The 13,489-nt window shown below is 40.6% G+C and overlaps 1 protein-coding gene across 3 annotated transcripts in view; it reads left to right on the forward strand.

Moving 5' to 3' along the window:
• Positions 1–13,489, forward strand: part of LOC128858959 (insulin-like growth factor 2 mRNA-binding protein 1) — a 77,671-nt gene that overhangs the window by 17,499 nt on the left and 46,683 nt on the right. Inside the window, exon 1 of one of the 3 annotated variants that reach the window (XM_054095576.1) lies at positions 9,091–9,584. The exons of 1 other annotated variant lie outside the window; for it this stretch is intronic. The gene's annotated coding sequence lies outside the window, so the exon portion shown is untranslated. Of the gene's footprint in view, positions 1–9,090; positions 9,585–13,489 lie in introns of those variants that run through there. One more of the 3 variants, XM_054095578.1, reaches the window with a different exon arrangement.

Here is a 13,489-nt window from a genome sequence, read left to right on the forward strand (position 1 = left end):
TTGTAGAGTCGAATACCAACATTTTAGAGTTCAACTATATTTCTGGTAATAACCTGGACACCAGATGGGTCACATCATAATACCAATTGTTGCTGATAATACAACGCCTAGAAAAAAGTAGGCAGAGTGAGAAGTTAGAGCGCGAATCAGCTGTGTTACCTAAGACCACAGTTCAGTGGTCTAATTCTCTACCAGCTCGATTCACTGCAGGGGTCGATACATATTCGCATGTATGTATGCATTTGTGTTCGTACTAATATTATTTTTGCACTACAAATTTTCGCAAATTCTCATATTCGTTCATTTTTACGGCGCTTGTTGGCATGCACTGATTGCTGTCGCACCGCCGCACCGCCGCAGCAGTGCTGCTTTGACGCTCTTTGCGTGCATTTATTTGTTGTTTGTTAGTTCATTAGAAATTTCCAAGAATTCCTTATGTCCTAAATACATATACACACATGCCTACATACTTGCACACAACAACCTAAATAAGTACATAACGTATTAAGTACGCGCGTGTGTGTGTGCAGGTAAACTGGTCGTGCGCATTATCCAGTCCAGCTGCTCGTTTGTTGGCCACTCCAAACGGGACTTGATTGCATTAAGTTACTGTGCTGAGTTCAGCCGGCCGGCCTGCTGCTGAATCTAGCGAGTGTACTCAAGCATGTGTGTGTGTGTGTAGATAAGCATTTATGTACGTGTGCGCATTTGCGCGATTTAGACCTTGAACAGGATTTGCTCGTTTTCTTTGTGTGTGGGATCACATTTTTGAAGGTTGTATCATAACGTGACGCGCGGAAATGTGCTAGAAATCTGTTAGAATGTACGCTTACGCTGAGCCGACTAAACCCGCCCGCCACTCTTACAAATACATGTGCTTTAACACGTTTCCAGCCTGATTTGAAAGTGTCCATTGACATTTGTATGCATCACCCAAGCGCAATGCTGAGAGATCACTTTTATGTCACTTAAACTCTTCAAACCAACTTCCGCGCGCATTTATTACAGTCAAGCACAGCTCCAGCTGGCGGACTGCAATGCCAATGGAGTCGATCGCCAACAACCGACAGCCGGCAATGGCTTACCAAAGCACAAGCAAACCCTGCTGATGGACCAGCCGCCAGCTTGTATGCAATCGAATTACGGCCGAAGATGCGTTGGTAGTGTGAGGCGATGTGTGCGTACAAATTTCGTAAAATCGGCGGGAGCTGCCAGCCGGTAGTAAAACGGTAACAGGCCAGTAGCTAAAATTGTTAAAGAAAATACGAAATAAGCTAAAAGAAAATAATATACAAACTCGTAAACAGAAATGAAAAGGAAATGCGAATGCGAATGCGCATACATATACAATTACGAATTGGTAGGCATGAAGGAGGCGTGGGGGAGTCGGGCATGTGTACGCGATCGATGCGTTGGTAACCAAATGTAGTAGTCCGAGAAATAAAAACACAACGTCCATGGCCAAATGGCAATAGCAAAAGCAACAGCAACCGAAATCGAAATCGAGTCCAAGACCGAGACCGAGAAACAGTAACAACACCGCCAACAACAACAACACGCACGGCAGCACAACATTTTAGTTCGCTTTCTGCGTATTTGCTTTCTTTACTTTTCCCATTTTTTTTTTTTTGTTGTTTTGCGGACAAGTTCAATGGCCTCGATATAGTGGCGATTTGGCTGTTTTGATAGCATTCGCAGCGTCATCAGTGTCCGCATTGTCGGTTGCCGGTTGGCGTTTGTCGGTTGCTCGCTACACACATACACTTGTTTACATAAATAGCAATTCAGCCAATTCGTTCACATTTCGGCCAACTGCGTACGCCATCGCGCTGACCTGACCGCTTACATTTACACAATGCCGAGCAATGAGGGCAAAAAACAAAAATTAAAATAAAAATAAAAGCCGCCTGCCGCTCGACTATTTTTCACGTATCGCAAACCACAACAGACGTTGAATTTCCAACGTTATGTGGTGTGACTCGAAAATTGCTAACAACTAACCTAAGCTACAAATATGTATTTTGATGGCAGATGATCCACGCACCTTTACACCACACATATTTCTAACCACCAACAAAGCCTAAATATGACGCCTAATCGGTAGCCACTAACCTTCAAAAGAGGTCGCAATCTGTCGATCTGGCTTGGCTGTGGTCTCAGTTGCTACCACGCAACACAAACTGCACTTTTGTAGGTCGCCTATAATTCCATCCATTTAGATCCACATTGATGCGCTATCGTCCATTATTGCAACGCGGTTTCCTGCTGTTGCAAATTGCTCTTTTATCAGCGAAATACTTTCTCCCTCTTCCTGCTGTTGCTGTTAGCGCAGCGCTTATACACACGCGGGCCCTGTAGAGGCGTGTGTAGTCCTACTTTCTTTGCGTCGGCCAAAGCGCAGCCCTTTCTTCGATCAACGCAAAGGGTTGTTGCAACTGTCAGACCCAATCGGCCGGCCAGCCAGCGCATGCAGTGCGCGACTCAAGTCAGTCGGAAAGTTCATTTGTGTTTTCCCAATGCTTTCTTTCCGCGCATCTGTCGTTGTTGCATTTCTTTCCCTCCATTTATTGTTTCATTCATTCAAGTTTTTTTTGGGCTTTTAGTTTGCGATTACAGCTTTCTTTCCGTTGCCGAATGAGATTAAGCGCTGGTGCTAACTTTTTAAGGATAATTTTTGGTATGCCTGCGCTGACTGTACTACTGCACTTCGAGAGCGCAGGCTGGGCAAGACAAGAATATCTAGTCAGCGCATTCCGAGGTCTTTTTTTTGTTTCCGGGACAGACTAGCAACTACAGCAATCAGACAACATTCAGTTCATTGTACTGCACTCGGGTTTCCTTTTTAATTTTCTAATTTTCTTTAAATCTACCCGATCTCCGAAGAAATCTGAGTAGATCTTGTTGTGTCAAGGAACCACAGGTGGTCGCTTCTTAACACATCAGTGCCAAAGAAGTCAAGGCTGATTCGAGCACAAAGCCCGGCCAGACACACAAAAAGTGGTCCGCCATTACAGAAAGTGGCTCCTCTCCACATGCTGGGCAGAGTGCCTACCTTTTCCATGTGATGGCGCTCCATCAGTTCAACCAGCAGCCTACCTTCTGTCTCTTCTGCTTAATGACAAGAGGATATGCCACAGTCGGTCTTACATTACAGGAAACATCAGTTTTATCCATGTGTAGCCTCTCTCAGGCTGTCAGGCGCACTTGTGGGTTAAAGTAACCCGTTTGCTAACCGTGGCTTTGATGGCTACATAATTCCGTGGTCGTAATCGGAGTTAAGAATTACTCTATGGGAACACTAAGTGGCATTTAGAAGGTGAAGATGGTCAGGTGTTAAGCGACAATAGGATTTAGTACGCTTTCGAGTGGAATTGGAATTGAAGAAGAATTACGAAAATAGTGACAAAAATAATAAAGATATGGTTTTATGGGGCACTGAAGTATGGAGCTCGAGGCTTAGCAAAATAATCGAGAAGAAAAATAAGGCGTATCGAAGCCTATTAACAATTCTTTTCATCTCTTTGTGCTTACTGAGCAAGCAACTCTCTCAAGTTGGTATAGTTTGAGGACAATTGCTCGGGTTAGACGCGGCCCATGATGAGAAGGGACCTGAGCAGGTCCCTAAACTGTTGAAGAAGGGCAAAAGAAAGATTAACGCGAGCGGGAAGATGAAGATTAAGGCAAGAAGAAGCCTAAGCTTAAGTACTGAATCGAGATGGTCCTAAGGCTTGTGATTAGAACTGGAATGGAGAGTAGAATGACATGAGAATGAGGAAGAGAATATAACGGAAAATGAAAACATGACATAAGAAAGAGGAAGAGAATACAAATGAAAAAGAAAGGATGGCATGAGAAAGAGGAAGAGAATACAAATGAAAATGAAAGGATGGCATGAGAAAGAGGAAGAGAATACAAATGAAAATGAAAGGATGGTATGAGAATGAGGAAGAGAATGCAAAGGAAAGTAAGAGGACAAAGAAAATGCTCACTACCACGAAGAAGACGAACTCGTGAAAAAGCAGAAAAGAGTGAAAGTAAAAAAAGAAGAAACTAAAAATGGAGAAAATTGGAAAAATGAAGAAACTAAAACGCATCAATTGATTGCTCCAGAAGCGCAATGACAAGCTTCGAGAGCCGTTCAGAGGCGGCACAAAAACTGTACGTTCTTCTGGGGGTGTTCTAAGTTGGAGTGTTTATGGAGGAAAACCGCTGAACAGCCACAAACAACACAATTGCAGAGGGAAGCGAGCGAGTCGGCGAGCGAATAACGCGGAGCTTACGAAGGCGATCCCTCACAGAGCATTTGACTATTAACTTCATGGCACTCGGAGTGTCGCAAAATGATTTGTCCGCAATTGAGGGGATGCCAATGGAAGAGGCGAAATCTCGCTAACAGTTCTCGCGTGAACGCAATGCGCTTTAGACCACTGCTCCACGCCACTTCACAGTCTCGTCACTCACTTCACTTCCCTACCAACACTGACCAAACTCGCCCACAACCAGAGATGGGTGGCAATCTTTGTGCTTTTCCTGTGCATCACAGGGCGACTGCTGATGGATTAGTGAGTTCTTTAAAGGCAACACCCCCCACAGCCTAACCCGAACGAAAATTAGCTTACAAAATAAGCAATTAATGTCAGGATAGGGAAAAATACAGATTATCTCTCAATTAAGCTACCTATTACAGTTGCTTATCTGGCCTAAACGTGCTTCCAACACTAGTCGCGCTATTGAACACTGCTCCCCCCTGCTCCTCTTATGCGCGCACTCAGCCATCGCGACTCGTAGTAAGCATCTCGCAGATAAGTACGATTGACAACATACTGAAATAAGGCAGCAGCTGAATGTGCGAATGTGTGTGTGTGCGTGTACGTGTAATGTTGAGGCGACCGCCACCGTAGGCGCCACCATATTGACACAGTGGGTGGGCGGGTTAATCGTCAAATACTGCTGATAAAACTGCAGCTCTATGCCGCTGACGTAACACAAGCGTGAAAAGCGGAGCGGACACGTCATAAAAGTCAAGTGGGCAAAAAAGAAATGATGAAATAGAATTCACAAATTAGTTGATTTGCCGTACGTAGGTGTACGAAGAAGTTGCTGGCGAACGGTAGATGTATGAATGGATGTATGTATGTATGTATGCATGTATATGTAGATAAGAAATATAAATTTTTGATTACAAAACCAAACCAAATATAAAAGAAAAGTGAGCAAATACAATTAAATCAACATTAAATAGCTTCTAATTTTCAACGCCTACCTAAAAGGCAACTGCGGAAGTTCTGTGTATGTATGTCTCGTCAATGTGCATATATATGCATGTATGTATGTATGTATATAGTTGTAATACCGAAATTTCATCAATTACTGCCCAAAATTTGTTACAACACATTTCACAAAAGTACTCAACAAACAATAATAACAACAACAAGCACACGCTGTTACTAAATGTACGGACATAGAATGTGATGTATGCGAAAAAATTTAAGCTTCAGCAGAATTTGTCATACAAACAAAAAAAATTTTAAATTAAGCAAAAAAAAAATACGAAATACGAAAAAAAATTAAAAGCTCCTCTATGGCACTCTTTTAGTTAATCTGCTTGACAGCCACTCGCATGCAGCCCAAAATACCGGCCGGCTATCTAGCTAGCAAGTCAGCCAGCCAGCCAGCTAGAAAGCTGTGTGTGAGTGAGTATTCGCAAAAGCAAAAATTGGCATTAAAAACATTTACACAAAAAATAATGTGCAAGCAAATATGCCGTACACGTACATTTCCTCTCTTTGCAAAGAGATCTCGCCGCTACCCAGCAGGGGAAATACCGCAAGCGATCGAATAAGCTGAATAGCTGAATAGAAACTTAGGGGAAACCACTATGAGTTCCCGAACCATTTAAGGGGAAATATGTAGCGCTGAATAAAGAGTTAGATGCTCATTTCACAAATCGTGCAATACTCTTGTGCTTAAATCAATTTATCAAGCTCTTTGACTACTACTACAAACTTCTCACACTTTAATGCAAATAGCAACAACAAGCTGCAGCAAATAATATGCTAAGTGACAAAAGATAACGAAAATTCAAAGCAACTACTTACATATGTACATACGTATGTAACCAGTCGGTATAATAGGTACTCATGTGGCGTAGGTGCCCTAGAGTCGTTATTGTGGTGTGTTAGAGAGAGCGCTGCTTGAATGGTGTGTGTGTGTGGTGAGCAAGTGCAACAGCGACGTTTGGCGATGGCAGCGGCAGCGCCAGCGGTCGGCCTCGTAAGCAACTGTATTTACGACAGTGACGTTGACAGCGCATTGGCCGATTTGCGAATTTTTATCACCGCCGCCGTCGCGTTGTCTTTGGCGGATTGGTTACTGTGGGCTGGGGAGGAGAACGCACTGTGGTGTAGATTTGTTGGCGAAAGAATTAAAAATAATAATATAATATAAGGAAAAAAATTAAATGTAAAAACATTTTTTGAAAAATTATTGTAACTGAAAATCGCTATTATTATTAAATAAAGGCATAGCTTCACAAAAAAATCTGCTCATAAATACCACCTGCCCTTCGGAAGCGGCATGAAACTGTGCCATTTGTAGAACATTGGACCGGCAGCTCAAGACACGAAGCAGAGGATGTACATTTATATAATAGTTTCAGAAAAAAATAATTTTTGTTTTTGTGGTTGCCAAATAAATTTAAAGGCTCTACAATCGGACACAGCGACCCAATTAGCCATCCGTTCCCACGACAGTCGGTTCCACGTGACCGGAACGACCCGGATTTATGTATACCCAGCCAAGGACACTAACTTCAACAGCATTCCCCGTATATTTATGAGGAATGCTTATGCTGCTACAACCCAATTAGTATCCATTAGTTGAGAGTTTTTATGAAATATATCTACGAAAAATGCCCACAATTTCAGACCATTTTTTGTTTGTTTTGTTTTACTTTGATATTTAAAATTAAAATTTTTTTATAAAAGCGTATTTCTATAACTGCGCTCTTAATTCTGTAAATAATCTGTAAAATCTTTAATTGAGATTCAGTATTTAAAGGAGGATTTAAGGAAGGATTTTAGCAATAATACGAGACACTAGCCGAGAAATTGTTTTGCGGAAAGTATGCATTGAAAGTGTATAACTGTCAGAGCAGAAGTAAGCAAGTATCTTGCAATTAGAGAAGCAGCACCTGCTGGTTTTGATAAGTCATCTTTTTATTTGGCTATGAAACCTTTGAGGAAGATGAGCGCATTCCCATGGCAGCCGGTTCTACCTTACCGGAATGACTCGGGTTTTTCCCGATCAAGGGCTGTCGCCCCAGTCAACTAGCCCTGTCTAGTGAACCGTTTTTCATGAGCGCACAATAAAGCATAGCAAGAAAATGAAAGAGCTATCTGTGACAGAATATCAGATTTGCGAGAACTTGAAAATAATGTATTATATAATATAATAAATAATAGATAGATACCAATTAGAAGAAATTTCTAGCTACTTGGTTGAATTCCATACTTTTAAGGTATTTAAGCTATGAGAAATCTTAACGTTGAACTTATAGTTCATCTGGATTAGAAGCGTCGATGGGAACGTACTCGATTTCGATAAGAAAATAATCAACATTTTTGTGTGCGATGTGACTTGTCGCTCAATTAACCTTTTTCTTCGTAGATCTTAAGCTACATATTTCTAAAATGTGCAAGCTCTTTTATATGCAAGTGCTAAAATGCACATTGACGATGAAGGCTTAGAAATAAGAAGTCATGAGTTATGAAATTGCCTGGGAGTTTTTTTTTCGAATTAAATGTTGTGAAGCACCTTAGAGCAAATTATTACATTTTCTGCTAAAAAGGTGAGCGTTTAATTAGAAAACAAAAATTATAGTCAATACTAAAGTATAACTTTTTATTGTTATTATTATTTCCCCCCCTTGTTCACTCCACTCGGGAGCATAGGGCCTTGACAAGACTCAGTCTTGCGTTAGTTTTATTAATCTATTTTGCTTTCTGAAAGCCTGCCGCTGACTTATGCCAAATAAAACGCATTGCGCTTTTTTCTAGGCAAAGTTACTCGCAAAAACAGTAATCAGTTCCCCTCAATTGAAAAGTGTGATTTTGAAAGGAATACTTTTAAAGCTTTACAAGCACTTGAAAGCGCTTGGCTAGAATATAGGTTTCTCACACCCTAAAGCGACGCTTAAGCCAAACAAATTTCGATTTTTCTAAAAGCCCGCAGTGTAGGCACGCCTTAAAGCATTGCAGTAGTGTAACAAATGTATGAAAATATATATTTTTTAGTTGCACCGGTGCATCCATTTGTACATATGTGCATATACAAAAACAAAATATTCAATATTCCTCTAAACTTTGGTTATAAAATCTGTGGCGCCAACCTTTTAACTGCTCATTGCCCTCTGAGAAATACCACACTTTCGTAATTACTTCATTAAAAAGCAACAAAATCAAGAATTGTGTTAGAGTATACGTCACACAAATAGAACACTTGTTTCCCAGACCAATGACCTATTTTTTCTGTTATGCTTCTCACTGTTTCTGCTGTTGTTTTTAAACACTTCCCTTATACGCGCCGCTACACTGTGCCAACAACATCGCCAAGACGCTAATAACGCGAAGCCGACTGTGGGCTAACGACTCGTCGCTTACTATGGTGGTCTATCGTGGCGTTTATTTGCCGAGTGTCCGAGCAGAGCGCATGCATTAACAACTGCAAATTTGTTATTGTAATTTGTATAGAGGGCGCCGAAGGCACCAACCATAACGTCGCCGTCGCTGCTGCTACTGCTGCCGCCATTGCCGTCATCTCCACCGGCAATGTGTAAAATGCTCGTACATATATTGACGAATAGACTTGTACTTCTATATATTATTGTTGTGGTTGTTGTTGTTGCTGCTCATACTTGTCAATGCCGCTAGCGAGCGTTATTTCTTTTGGCCTGCATGGTAAATGTGGATGTGTTAGTGTGTGCTATGTATATATGTATGTATCTTTGTTTGTTTGTGTGCAGGTAGGCGCCGTCAACACCAACACCGCCACCGTCACCATTACCGTCACAGAGCGAGCGTACTTTTGCCGGACAAGCGAGCGGATTTCAGTTTAGTTTAGTACGTCACATTTTGCGGTTGGTTGTCGCGGAAGCACGCAAACTTCTCAATTCGTATCAAAAAGTGCCTACATAACAACAAATATATTAGTGTTGAAAAGAAAAAGAAAACAAAACGAAAGACCAAAAAGCAGAAGCAAAAAATATTGAGTATAGTCAGGGAAAAGAAAAATACCAACAACAACTACGCGTTAAATTAACACAGCAAAAACAGCTATACTATTAATACAAATATAAAAAGCATAAGAATCGAAAAAAAGTAAAAAAAAAATAAATTTTAAGTAAAACGCGAACGTAAAAGTGCGAATTTTACAAAACATACATACATATATACATACACTTCAACTCGCACCGCGCGCTGCAATCGGAATAGTAAATTGGGATGTGGTGTTTTTTTCTGGCAAAAAAATCCATTTCAAGAGATAATTTAAGAGCTTGCAACTGTGTAACAAATATTGCATAAAAGGTGTGTTAGAATGCGATTTTTATGGCCTAAATTTTTATTAATTCCATTTTTTAATTGTTATTTTTTTTATTAAAATAATGCATTTATTACGTGTTAAGCAATTTTTTGTGTTTTTTTTGTTTGTTTAGCAAATTTAATTTTTGTGTGTATGCCGCCGCTAGCGCAAATTAGCAAAGCAGAGCACGGACAAACAACGAAAGACACAATAGATAAAAGATAGTAAAATAAAAATGTTCATGCATGCTTACATACATTAGCATGTGTGTATGTATGTATGCAAATACAATATTGCACATTCTATGCTAAAAACGAATAAAAAGTAGCAAGAGGAAGTGGAAGTGGCAGAAGCAAAGTGAGCAGCTAAGCCAGCAGCGATGGTCAGCGTCAAAGCAGCCCTAGCGGCAGCAGCAGTGATGGCAAAATTAAAAAAGGAAAATTGTGGTATTTGGTTTTTTCAAAAAGCCAACGGCAGCAACAAGATTAGCAATAAAAATTGGCATATATATTAAGCCAAAAAAAAATGTATTAATGAAGAATTTAGAGAAGCGAGTAATGCACGCTAAATTTACTTACGTAACATAAACGTAAAAAAAAATGTTGTTTAAAAAACATAAAATAAATATAAAAATCAAGCTCCGAATAGGCATGCAAATGAGATAAATATTAAAAGAAAGTAACAGTAACTAAATTAACTGCAGAGAATGTGTGAACGGAGGGCCGTGTAGTGTTAAAAAAAATGAAAATAATTCGCAAATATTAAATTGAAACAAAACCAAGTTAATATTTTTTTATTAAATATAAATTAAAAAAAAAATGTAAAGGCACACAAAAACTTAAATAATTAAAATACATATACAATTGGCGGCGCGTACGCCCTATGTTAATTGCTTGGTTGATCTTTTGCTCCAATTTGTGGTGTGCGATTTGATCTGCTACAACCGCAAATGGTTTTTATGCGAAGTTGCATGGCAGAAATGTTGTTTTTGTTGTTGTTGTAGTAGCAGCAAAAACATTTCCCAACATGTACGGGGAGTGCTGCTGGAGTGACAGTCCTTGGCCGGATATATAGTAAATCTGGGTCGTTCCGGCGACGTAGAACCGACTGTCGGGGGGAACGATGGCAGAAATGTCCTCTCCCGCGGCTTGCAGTCGCTTGTGATTGCAAATGCTAGTGGAAATTGATGCACAAAATAAAAAAAAAACTGTTGCACAGTGTTTTGTTATAAAATATTCTTCAAAATTCATGCTACTAATTCAATTTCTTTTAATTTCAATGTTTTGAAAACACGGTCAGCCATTGTTCAGACGGCAACGAAGTTACATGAGTGATGCCTGCGTTGATTTTTTCGCATATCAGCAACACAATCTCAGTTTTTGTTTTTTCGAAAACAAACCGCTTTCATGACCCCAGTTACGTCAGCAAATCTGCTGTTTCCGTCAAAATCGCTGAGAGCCGGCTAAAAGTCTGATGTATAACTACTTCCGACAAAGAATCCGCCGTAATATTTGTTATACAAAATTATAAACACAGCAAATCACGATAACTGGAATTTGGTGCTAAGAAAAGAAAACTAGACGATTCGCATAAACGAAATCTGCCAAAAATATTAAAATACACACACACACGCGCGCACACACACACACAATAGAGCTACCTTGGAGGCAGCAGAATTCGCGTAAAATAATTAAATACAATTAAAAATAACTTTTCCGCAAAACAACTGCTTTGCCGTCGCCTCCGTAACAGCATTTCTCGTGCCGCTAAATTCAAAAGCAGCGCCCACGACGACAACGTCAGTAGTACTGCTGCAGCTGCTCGCGTCAACGCGCATACGATTAGCGCCGTCAATTGCAATTGCAAAAGCAAAGCAAAGGCTGGCTGTATAATGTAGCGAAAATACCAGCACCCTTGGTACCGTTAGTGTGCATAAGCACTTATGCATGCGCTTTCAACTTGGATGTGCATGTGTGTGTGTGTAGGTGTCGTTGCGAACGAATGGCCTTTTCCCGACTGGCACATTTGTTCGGTAGGTCGTTCGCTCTCGCTAAATTCACCAACACAAGTTATCGTGTGCGGAAACTTTTGCTTCGTTGATGCCGCAGCAGCAGCTGTCGCATATCATTGACGCTCTCTGTCGACGTTCTTATGCGCGGCATAAGCGTGCTGTAAATTTGCAAGTCTGCATGTTACTGTTTTTTTTTTGTTGTTGTAGATTACAATCGACTTTAAAGCACATAAATACCTGTGCGGCATCCTTATAGAAAAAACAGTTAAAGTAATAAATAATTCCACTGCTGATTTTGGCAAAGCGCATTCATATAAATAAATATTCATTTATACATACATCTGTATGTATTTGTTTTAAGTCTACATATGACGTCGGTTATCGTCGGCAGCTATCATATACGCTACCATACGCCTGTCGCGCAATTGTTTTTTGTATGCTTCACGTCGTTTGCTTACTGCGAGCGCTGTATGCGCGGCCCAACGTCATTGTCGACGCCGGCTTGAAGTTAACATTAACTGCGGTATCACACAGCTGCGAAACACCTATCGCCGTCCACCGCTGCTTGCATATTTCCGCCACCGCCTTGCTCCAGCACTGTCTGCTACTGTCGCAACGATGCTACCATTTCAGTTTCTAGTGAAATAAAAAATCAAAAAAAAAGAAATTTATTTTGTGCAATTTTTTTTGCGAAAATTGCTTATGTGTAATACTAATCAACGGAGATTTGTGTACGTGTGTTGTGTGTGCATAATAACCGCAAAATAAAAACAAGCATAAAGCGTATAGGGCAACAAGTAGAATCTGTATAAAATGTTGCTGTTTTTTATTTTTATACTGCCATTTATTTTCTTTGTTGATCAGCCGCTAGGAGCGTGTGTAGAGTTGCGCGTATCGTTTTTTTTTTTTTTTTGTTTTTTTTTTTTTTTGTTTTTCCCCCTTTTTTTGGGTGTGTTTGCTCAATTGCTTATGCTGTTCGCAACGATGAGTTCATTGATTTTTTTAAGTATTATTAAAATTAATCAAGACTGCACTGCTTTCGTGTAGCGCCATTCTTATCACAGGATTCCCCAGCGCCTACATCAACGCGCTCAACAATTGTTGATAGCGCAGTAACCGTTTCATTCGTAAAATTGCCACGTATTGTGCATTAGGCAATTGCATTTTCCAAGAATCGCTAACCTATAATTCTGCAACAAACTTGCAAATAACATTAAATTCATACAGACATACCTATATATTTATGCCTACAGCTGCATATACATATAGAGCTAAAGAGCTAAGCATGACTACACACGCACTCACCCATATACATGCATATATTTTTCCTGCCATGGCACGCAAAATGAATGCTACCACTCACCACTCCACATTTGCCACCAGCAAACGTCTGGCTGCCTAGACATTCGCTGAAGTGACGCTCGTGCGTCGGCGCTACCCCCTTTGTCCAGAATGCAGCGCCACCGCGCCGCCGCCGCCATCGTTTATGCGATATATTCAACAGTTAGCAGCATAAAATTCAATAGAATAGTAAATGCATGCATTCTATTTACTTGCGTGGCCATTAAGTCGCCTATACAAAAACGACACCGCCACCACCACCGTTACCGTCGTCACCACCTCCACCATTGCAACCACTGCCGTAAATTGTATATCTATCTGTCTGTTTGTCTGTCTGTTTACCTGTCTAGCCGCACCTACTACACTCTGTGTCTACCAAAGTAACCATCGATAATCCACCACCTAACAGCTGACCTACTTTTCGCTAATATTGCCATGTCGTCGTGTTAATGGTGTTGGTTATAGTGGCAGTGCTGCCACTCGTATTTGCATTATTGGCGCTACTTTTGCAATACTAAAGGCGCGAATTGATGAAAAGTTGGCATACAAAGTCGAAAA

This window comes from Anastrepha ludens, chromosome 3 (assembly GCF_028408465.1).
Source record: "Anastrepha ludens isolate Willacy chromosome 3, idAnaLude1.1, whole genome shotgun sequence".
NCBI lineage: Eukaryota > Metazoa > Arthropoda > Insecta > Diptera > Tephritidae > Anastrepha > Anastrepha ludens.